Genomic DNA, 10,473 nt, shown 5'->3' on the forward strand with positions numbered 1-10,473 from the left:
GAGTAATGCCAGTACGAGTTGGCAATGTATATCACTATTTTGATTCAAAGTTATGAAATATGACTTAGTGATATTAGATGGAATTATAAGTAAGATAAATAATAGGCTTGCTTAGGTTTAATGGATTACGTCCATTGGACCCTTACGCCGGTCATGGCCTAGAATTTGGGTCGTGACACACAAAGCTATCTAATTTTTTTGCACAAACTACCAGCAAACAGCTCTAATTTTTCTGTACAAATTGGCAGCAAACAGCTCAAATTTTCAACAGCCAAAGTTATCCTTCAATGGCAGCAAAACCTCTAAAAATTTCCAACAACATAACCTCAAAATTCAACAGCAAAAACCTTGAATTTTTAGTACCAAAATCCCTCTAAAAAGAATCGAATTTTCACTCTCAAAGTGTAGCAAAAATCAGCTTCTTACCTCATAAATTTTAAGCTTTCCTCTTCGTCCAAAAATTACAGCAAAAGCTCTTTTTTTCCTTCCTCAAAGTGCAGCAAAACCGTTTTCTTTTCTCTTCCTCTCCCACGGTTCTTAAACCGTTCTTTTTTCTCTTCCCCTCCCACGGTTCTTTCTTTTCTTTATTTCTCTTCTCCCACTCTCAAACGACTTCCTTTCCTTTTTCTCTTTTATCTCTTTTTCATTTCTTTCATCTCACATGGCCTGCCCCATCATCATTTCTACATTTTTCTCTTTTGTTTTCTTTATTTTTTGTCTTTCTTCCTTTCTTTTGTTTTTATTTTTGTCTTGCTTGTTTTTACTCATATGGGATTGAAATTGAAAGTCAAAAAAAACTTGTGCACCTTTTCCATCCGCCACGCACTTTTCTTTCTTTTGTTTTTGTCCTTACTCCATTCTTGACTCATGTGGCCACTCATGTACATAAAAAATATTGTTTGACTTTTCAACATCTTTTCTTCATTATTTTATCATCCATTTTATTTTTATTTCTTCAAAATAATAAAATTTACATATTATGCCTTAACTTCATTTTATTTAATACACCTCCTTCAAATTTTCATATTTTAAAATTAATTCTTTCGACACGTGTAAAAATTCTAATTTCCTTCTATCTTCCTTTTCTTATATGTGTCTAATCAAAATATCGAGATCGCATTTCAACGCGGTGTTACTATAATATTTAAATATTTACTTACCCGTGTTAGCTCGATTTAATAAAATCACGCTGACACAATTATCGTCGTTTTCCTTCAAAATTCTTCTTTACTTCTTCTCTCCCACTTAAATTAGTCATATTCCATTTTTCATGACTAATTCTGACAACATATAAAATATTAATATTTTAATATTATTTTGTTGAATAAAATATTATTTTATTTAAAAATTTTTCACCTGCCTTCTTTGGTCCCGAAACACATCATTACATCTCGGTTTACTTCCGAATCATCTTTTAGCTTACTAATTCCTCTCCAACGAAAAAATTATTATTTAATTATTATTTCTGCACGCCTGAAGCATTTTATTCTTGAACGCTCATTTCATCCTTTGTTGCTCTTTAGCACGCCAATTCCCATCAAACGATCATTCGTTTGATCAATAAGGTCTTATTTGTGTCCAACAAGGGTGCAGGGTATTACATGTGTAAATATTTTTGTTTACATGTTGATATGTACATTATGCCTTGAAAGGTAATATTGTATGATAACTACAACCATCCGTGTGTAGTGTGGGAGTGCACATGACGGTTATGATGATGAATTGCCATGTGTGGTGTGGGAGTGCACATGACGGTATTAGCTATGTGTGGTGTGGGAGTGCACATGAGCCAGGGTGACGTTGGTAGTTTTATGCGCTGAACCATGTAAACTATTTTGGGGGTGAGGAGAATGTCCTTGATGTATGTTTGAAGTTACATATGGATACATATGTAAATATATAAAGTAGATATATATACTCGTATAAATTCTTGTATACATGTTTACACATAGCATCCGGTTTGTTTATGATATATAAATTGCTTTAAGGGCGAGCCAATATATATAAATCAAATCTAAATAAGGGCATTACAAAGAACATCATTTTTGTCATAGCTAAATTGATTTTCGCCGCGGCAAGAAACTTTCTGCCTTAGGAGTTACTGTTCTCACCACAGCCAAATTGATTTTCACCATGGCGAGAAACTTTCTGCCTTAGAAGTTACTATTCTCACCACAGTCAAATTGATTTTTGCCGTGGCAAGAAACTTTCTACCTTAGGGAGTCGCTATTCTCGCCGCAGTCAAATTTGATTCTCAATACAGCGAGAAACTCTTTGTCTTGTTTGGAAATCTGCTATAGTTCTCACTCTTTAACTTCATTGTTAATCATGGATCCTTTAACACTAAGGTATTAAATAATCAAGGGCTGAATTGAGGGGTTTTAACAAGAAATTAAGCTAAATTGCATTGTTTTTAACACAAGTGCATCGTGTTTTCTAAAACTTTCCATATCATTTGCTTGTTCCCTTTCTATGTTCACTCACTGGATTTATTCTCACTCTTTTCAACTTCATGTTTTTTAAATTCGGAGGTAGTTGGGACCTAGACTGAGGTGTTCACTTATACTCGCCTTTGGTAGGTACCATGGCATTCAGTAGCAGTATTTATACCCAAAGTCACTCCGCTGGTAGTCAAGGGTCTTTTGCATGTGTACATGTACACTTGATGTAAATTGCTAAGATTTATGTTATAAACAATATATGTATATTTTGGATCGATGATGCCACTATGAGTTGGCAATGGATGACTTTATTTTAGGATGATACCAATGTAAGTATTTGGTTGCCATAGTATATTACTGAAATACTTATAGTTGAGAATTATGAAATGTGACTTTAGGAATGGTGATGTATGATTGATAGAATGATGAATAAAATCTTATAAAGAGGCTTGCTTGGGCTTAGTGGGCTATGCCCATTGGGCCCATACGCCTATCATGGCTCAGGATTTAGGTTGTGACAAAGTTGGTAGGCTAGTTTACTAAAAACTTGGGTGTTCATGTAGTCTCTTGCTTATAATTTGTGCAATAGTCACAAATCATGAACAAGACTCTACATTAATCTCGACACTTTGCTGATAGACACAAGTTTACATAAGACACTCTAACCTAGGCATTTTGATACCAACTTTGTCAAGACCCAAGGCCAAGGGTTCATGACCGACGCGTGAGCTAGGTAGGCAAAGCCCACGAGACCCCAAGCATGCCTTAGAGTTCAAACCACATAACACATAGCGAAAGGAATGAATGTTCAAATATTTGTAATAAAATTCAAATATATTACCCTTGGCTCATATCCATTCAAATAATCATAAGGCCATACATTGGCCATCAAATCGGGTTCGTACATAACAACCCTTATACAATTCAAATGGCACATCATGCTTGATAGATTTACAACTAACCAAAATGAAAAGGCAAAAAGCCCATACAGACTCAGCGGAGTGACACATTGGGATGGAAACCTACCAGATGCCAATTATGTATCTGTCCAATCGACAACACTTGCCACGTAACCCCATAGCTTTTCTTATCTGCACATGGTACAACAAAGGGTAAGTCGTCTAATACTCAGTAAGAGGATGTTATCACAGCATAATATTTTACATATAAAATATATTTAGGCCCATATAAACGTAAAAATTTCATATTCAAACATCTGCAATCCGAAGGTGCGAGGATCATTCTAATATTTTACATGCACAACTCATTATATCAAGTCCTACTAGATCACATCTCAATGACGTATCATATCCACAAATTCTCAAATTCTATGTCTTTATAGCAAATCATATCGATTCCAAGCTTATCTTTAAACTAGGCTTCATAGGCACACCCTAGTTGTCGAGTGCAACCTTAAATCTCATTTGCATATAATTTGCTTATCTCAAAGCTTTTCATCAAATCCCATTCATAGTGGTCACCACATATTAATATTTCAAATCAAATCACACCATTCCCGATGCATGTTGTCATAGTCAAATGAAATCAAATGAGTGATCTTGTCACGACCCGGAACTCCCATCGAGCCCGTGACAACCGTCGCGGCGTCTCGATTGACATTCATTATTCGGAATGTCAACCGAAACCCCACAAGGCTTTAATATCAGCTTCTCATTTCCCCTGTGGGTAACTGTTGCCAAATACCACATTCTAAAAGATTTTAAACTGTTTCCAACTTAAATAAATAAAATAATAATTTTCGTCTCACAAAAGTATTTTGGTCATTTATCTCAAAAATCTCAAAATCAGTTAAAAATATAGTATGTAAGTGGAAAACACATATTTCATAATCAAAAATAATTTTGGATGTCTAAAACATTCGTTTAAAATGAAATTATGACTGTTAGAATAAAATAAAAATATTAAATAAAATATTCAATTTTCACCTAAAACAATATTTTAAGAACACTACATAAATAATTTTTACAGCGTAAAAGCAAAATAAATTCCTACATACCATAATGCAGATAACCAAAGTATAGAATTTAATTTACAATGACACGTGGGCCCACGAATGACCAAAAGTATCAAAAAAAATGAACCTACAGTTTTTTAATGTGGCAAGTTCAACTGTAATCCTCGCCGATATCAGTTATCTATAATCTATTATGAGCCTGAAATGGGTGGAAAGGAGGGTGGTGAGATTATAAAATCACAGTGAGTAAACAAACATCACTCAAAATATCTAAAGTCGAGTAAAAGGAGACTATTAAAACATTTCATCAAACTGTAATTCATCATCTTTCAACTTAGTTCAACCAAATGAAATCAATTTATTTAAAGCAAGTAATCAGTATGGCTTATGAATTTCTTAAAAAGCTCGGCTCATGCCAAAAATTATTATCATACTCACTTAACTAGGATACCTTGGCCGAGGGCTATCCCAACTAAGTCTGCCAAGGCTATTTTAAAGTCATGTTTTTATTTTGAAAACATAGTCGTTCCTTGGCGTCGGCCGAGTTCCCCTTCACGTGGTGGTTTGGCGTGAAGTGAACTCTAAAAGTTATACCTCGAGAGTTACCCTACTCGCATTTCCAATCGAGGTAAAAATATAACAAGATTTCGTGCCCCTCTGATAGGCTAGTCCACAGAAAATAGCCCACTGTAGCAGGTCAAACCCACCATACAATAAAATTTTGACAACATGACAGGGCTAATATATTACTACCCAACCTGCAAGGGTAAATAAAGCAATTCATATAATTCATAAAAAACACAGTCCAACCAGTCATGCCAATACAATAACATAAGTCATTAATTCAATTTTAACTTTACAACATATCAGTGGTCTCCAATTACTCTATTTTCAAAATCGTTATTTCGTTTCAAGACAATTTATAAAATATTTTCATGTAAACTCATTTTGTTTACAAAACATAAAAATTTACCATTTGAACTCATTTTCATAAAATTCACCAAAAACGAATAAAAACATACTTTAGATAATTAAAATGATGGTAAGGTTACTCATAGTGTCTGGAGTGGGGATTTTTGAAATACTCAAACTATTGGTCATCGGGTGCAATTCCCTTGCCTTTATCGGAGGACTCACCACCTTGACACAGTACAAAATCGAGAAATTCACCACATTAGTACTAAATTGAAATTAAACTAATTTAGACTACTAATGCATGATATGGAATGCAAAAATGTCTAAATTTTGCCTAAACACGGTGTTAGCCTATTTCGGTCTTTTACTTGATAAATCGATATAAGTGTCCGTTTAAACTCTAAATTAATTTTTTTTAGTTTCTATACCTCAATTGCACCAAAATTGACTTAATGTCCCTCAATGTGGTGCAAATTATCAGTCCCAACAGTAAATTACAAAAATACCCCTAGTGGGTAAAAATTAGTATATTTGCTCTAAAAATTCCCATTATTTTTCTAGGCTCATAATTCATCATTATTCATCATAATTCCTCAAATAAACATCAAGATCAGCAGCCAATATTCCCCTAAAAAATTTGGCATAATGGGTTTCAATGGGAGAAAATTATTTCTCTAGCTTATTTTTGCTATATTTCAATATAACCTAGCTAAAATCACTTAATTCAATTAAAATCAACCAAAACTCAACCTCAAAACTCATCCATGGAGGTTTGGCCAGCATGGGTTTCCGTACCCACTTTCTAATTTTTGCATGGAAATGAGAAAAATGCATGGGTAGTGAAAATCACAAGGAAAATCAATGAAATTTTCCTTTTTAATGCTTGATTTCTTGATTTCTTTTGATTTTCCCCAAATTTTTCAGCTAGGGTTCTTATTTCTTTTCCCCCTTTTCTCTCCTGGTTTGGACGGCTTGAATATGATGAGAATTCTGGAAATTTTGACTTTTTAAAGGCTATAATAATACAATATTATTTTATTCATTTTTTTTGTTTTATTAATTCCTTAAATTCTACCCATCCATTTGTTTTCAAATTTTCACCATACACTTGTCCCACATATCCATAGCTTAGATAAAATTCTCAGACTTATCCAAAGTCTTGGTGGAGTAATTTTTTGAAATTACACTTTTGCCCCAATAAAAGTTAAAAATTACATTTTGCCCCAAAAACTAAAAAATTTACCATAGACATATTTTTCATTCCTTATACTCATACCATTCTCCAATTTGTCAAATTTGTTCTAAATTCTCTCAAAATCTCAAATTTTGTCTGCAGGTGGTAAAATTACGATTTTGCCCCTACACTCTAGAAATCACCGAAATTAAACTTTTTCAGTTCTAAACCTCAAATCATACTTCAATACTCAAATCATACTCCAATAAGTCAAATGGGGCCAAAAAAAATCTTTTCTAAAAATTTTCATTGTGTCCATAGGTGGTAAATGACCATTTTGCCCCTAGACAGTGAAAATTTTGATTTAACTACAAATTGATCCTCGAACTCCAAATCACCATATTAAACCATTCTGGGACTTTAATATTCTTAATTTCATTTTAAATTCTCCATTTGATCTAGTTGGAGGCTTAAATTAACTTAATTGTACCATTTAGTACATTGTCGTCTTTTAACGATTTTTCTTTCGGGGCTTTCTAAGTATGCAAGCATATTGTCAATCATATGAATGACATGGCAAGTATTTTATAAGGTCGGGCTTGACAACACTACCTGTAAAACCCGACCTTATAAACGCATGTCATGACATACATGCACTGAGTAGCATGTTATTATGCTAGAAAAGTCTCTAAGAATAGACGAAACCCGGTATTATACCTAAAGGTACACTTGAGTGGATTTAACCTCGAACTAGTTTAAATAGGAATTGTAGGATGAAATTTAATATTTTACAGTCGAAGAATGACTAAAAAAGATTGTTCGGAGTTCGAAGGTTCATTTGGGGTAAAATTGAAAATTTTGATGTTCAGAGGCAAAATCGTTATTTTGCCACCTAAGATAATAATTTGATCATGGAGTGAAATTTTTGATCAAGATTAACTATTTGGAGTATAATTTAATGATAGGAAGTGAAAATTTTCAATTCCGAAAATTTTCGGAACATAGAGGCAAAATGGCAATTTTATCGTTCCAGGGTAAAAATCGTAATTTTCACCACCCAAAACTTGTCAAAATCATAGGATTTATTTATTTTTGGTATGAATAACTATGGTATTGTAAGTGGTGAAAAATTGAAGTTTAAAAGATGAAATTTTAAAAACAAGCCAACAGAAAAGTGACACATGGCATTTTTTTAATGATTTAATATTATTTTAATGAAAAGTCAGCCCATTTAAACCCCATATTAAGTGATGGCCGGCCATAAGGAGAGAACAAGAGAGAAAATAGGGAGGAAAGGAAGAAAAGAGAAAAACCAAAGCAAAACTAGAAAATTCAAAGGGTAAATTACGTTTTTCAACCGTTTACGCGTCTAACAGTAAGATTTTTTGACTTTAGCTTGATTTCTACCTTTCTTATGCCTTTATTTCCATTTATCATGCTTGAGGAGAGAGATCAAAAAGTGATATCAAGGGCTGGCCGAAATTCGAAGGGGGGGGGGGGAATTTGAAATTTTTATGTTTTGATTTTTAGTTAAATTGATAGTTTTAGTTAGTTAAATGTGTATAGAAATCAAATTGGACAAGAAAGCATGAAATTTTCACAATACCCACCCTTGGCTGAATCTTCAATGATGTACAATGATGATGAATTGATTTTTATTCTAAGAGAAATGAAGAGAAAATGATGAAAAATGGTTCAATGTGATAGAAAAACAAAGTGAAAAATTTACTTAGTTAATGTCCCATTTTTGGCCGAATTTTTCAAGGAGGAAAGTGAGCTGATTTTGGTGATTTTAGAGGGTTATTGGCTGATATTTAATGGTTAGAAATGTTGGAGAGAAAATGGGACAATTTAGAGCTAAAATGGAGTGCATTAGCAATTTAACGGGTAAAGTGCCAAAAATAGGTTAATACCACGTTTAAGCCATTTTAGGCTATTGCATTTCATACCATGCATTAGTATAGGATTTAAGTCAATTATATAGTGATTTAGCATCAATGTGGTGAATTGGGTAAATTTTGCAATGTGTTTAGGAGGAGAGCCTTCCGGTAAAGGCAAGGAAGTCGTACCCGACGAACAGTGATCGGGGCACCTAGAAAGCATTTAGTTTGTACAAACGGTGAGTAAACCTATTATTATTGTAAATTATCTAGATTTTATTTTTAAATGATCTTTATGTATTTTGTGAAACGAAAAATGAGATTAAAATGGGACTTTTGATGTTTTAGAAATAAATGTGCCAAATAAATTCATTGTGTTGCTTATTTAAAATAAGAAATTTTTAATCATGAAATTGAGTAATTTGAGGCTGCCAATTGTTTTGAAAAATATATTTTCCTATGAATGGATTATGATATATGAGTATATATGTGGCTATATTTGATAATTACATTGGGAATTTATGTAAGCTGTCTTTTACTATGCAGGCTAGGTAAATAAATAAAAGCCACGTTATACTGTCGAAATTTTATTAAAGTTGGTGGGTTTAGTCACTGCAGTGACGGGTTTCCATGGACTGCCTATTAGAGGGGCACAGTAAACCCGGTTATGCAATTACTCTGGTTGTAGAGGCGAGGAGGGTAACTCTCGAGGTAGTATTAGAGCTCACTTCACATCGAACCCCCACGTGAATCTGTAACTCGGCCAACACCAAGGAACGACTTGTTTTAAAAATAAAAATGTGTTTCACATGTAAATATCTTAACAACCTTGGCAAACTCAGTTAGATGCCTCGGCCAAGGTATCCTCGAGGATTAGTTTTGGCATGAGCCCTGTTTTTAATAAAAGTCAAAAGCCTTAACAACTATTTTGGTAAATTACAAATATTTTATGGTTTAAGAAATAAATTGAAAACCTTATGAAATGGTTTGTGATATGTTGTTTAAACTTGCCTCCATTTTACTCGCCTTTAGATATTTATGATAATGTCTGTTTACTCATTGGGATTAAAAATCTCATCTACCTCCTTTCCAAATATTTTAAGCTTGTTGTAGCTTGTAGATACCCGATTTTGTCGAGGATTCCAGTTTACCCCTCTATCTCACAGACAGTAGGTTACTAGCACCAACACTGGGTGTATTTTGGGCCACTTGTCATTGTAATTATTATTGTACATTATAACTTTGTAAAATTTTGTATGTATGAATTTATTTTACTTTCACGTTACAAAAGATTATTTACACGTGTTTCTATTTTATATTGTTTTATATAAAAAAATGATATATTTTTGTCTTTTGATTTACTTGAGCCAAAAACGACTAGTAATTGTTTAAAATAGAATATTTAAGAACGATTGCTCACAAGAAAGGCAAGAAACTGATATGTAAGCCTTACGAGGTTCTGATTGGCATTTCGAGTAATGAGTGTCAATTGGGACAACGCGGTGGTTGTCATGGGCTTGAGGGAGATTCCGGGTCGTGACACTACCCCCCTTAAAATAAAATTTTGACCTCAAAATTTCATGTACTGAACTTAGAGAAAATGTGGGGGTATTGTTTTCTCATCTAATGCTCGACTTCTTATGTCTTCCTTTTTATAGGGAATTTTGATTTGTTCACCTCATTTACCTCCAATTCAACTCGAGTACTTCACTTATGTCTATTATTATCCTTTAAAATCATATTAACAATAGCCTTCACAATTATGATCTCTTATATCGAGACACCAAGCATGCTTCTATTACTACCATTAAACTTGAACCATAACTCCATCCAATCATACCGATTTTGGTCGCATTTTATACTTATTTAGGTATACAAATCACTATCTTATTACTTCATTCCATATTAAATTTCTCAACTTTCATTCATTCATCCCATCCTCATACACTATTGTGTAGTTTACAATATCATTAACACACCATACTCATTCCTGTACATATCCTCAGCGTTCGGGAAAATTAATGGCTTTAATTATTTCCACATACTTCATGTTTACTTTGCATTTAGGAAATTTCAATCTTCTTAATC

The sequence above is a fragment of the Theobroma cacao genome, chromosome 10, assembly GCF_000208745.1.
Source record: "Theobroma cacao cultivar B97-61/B2 chromosome 10, Criollo_cocoa_genome_V2, whole genome shotgun sequence".
In the NCBI taxonomy this organism is placed as follows: Eukaryota; Viridiplantae; Streptophyta; class Magnoliopsida; order Malvales; family Malvaceae; genus Theobroma; species Theobroma cacao.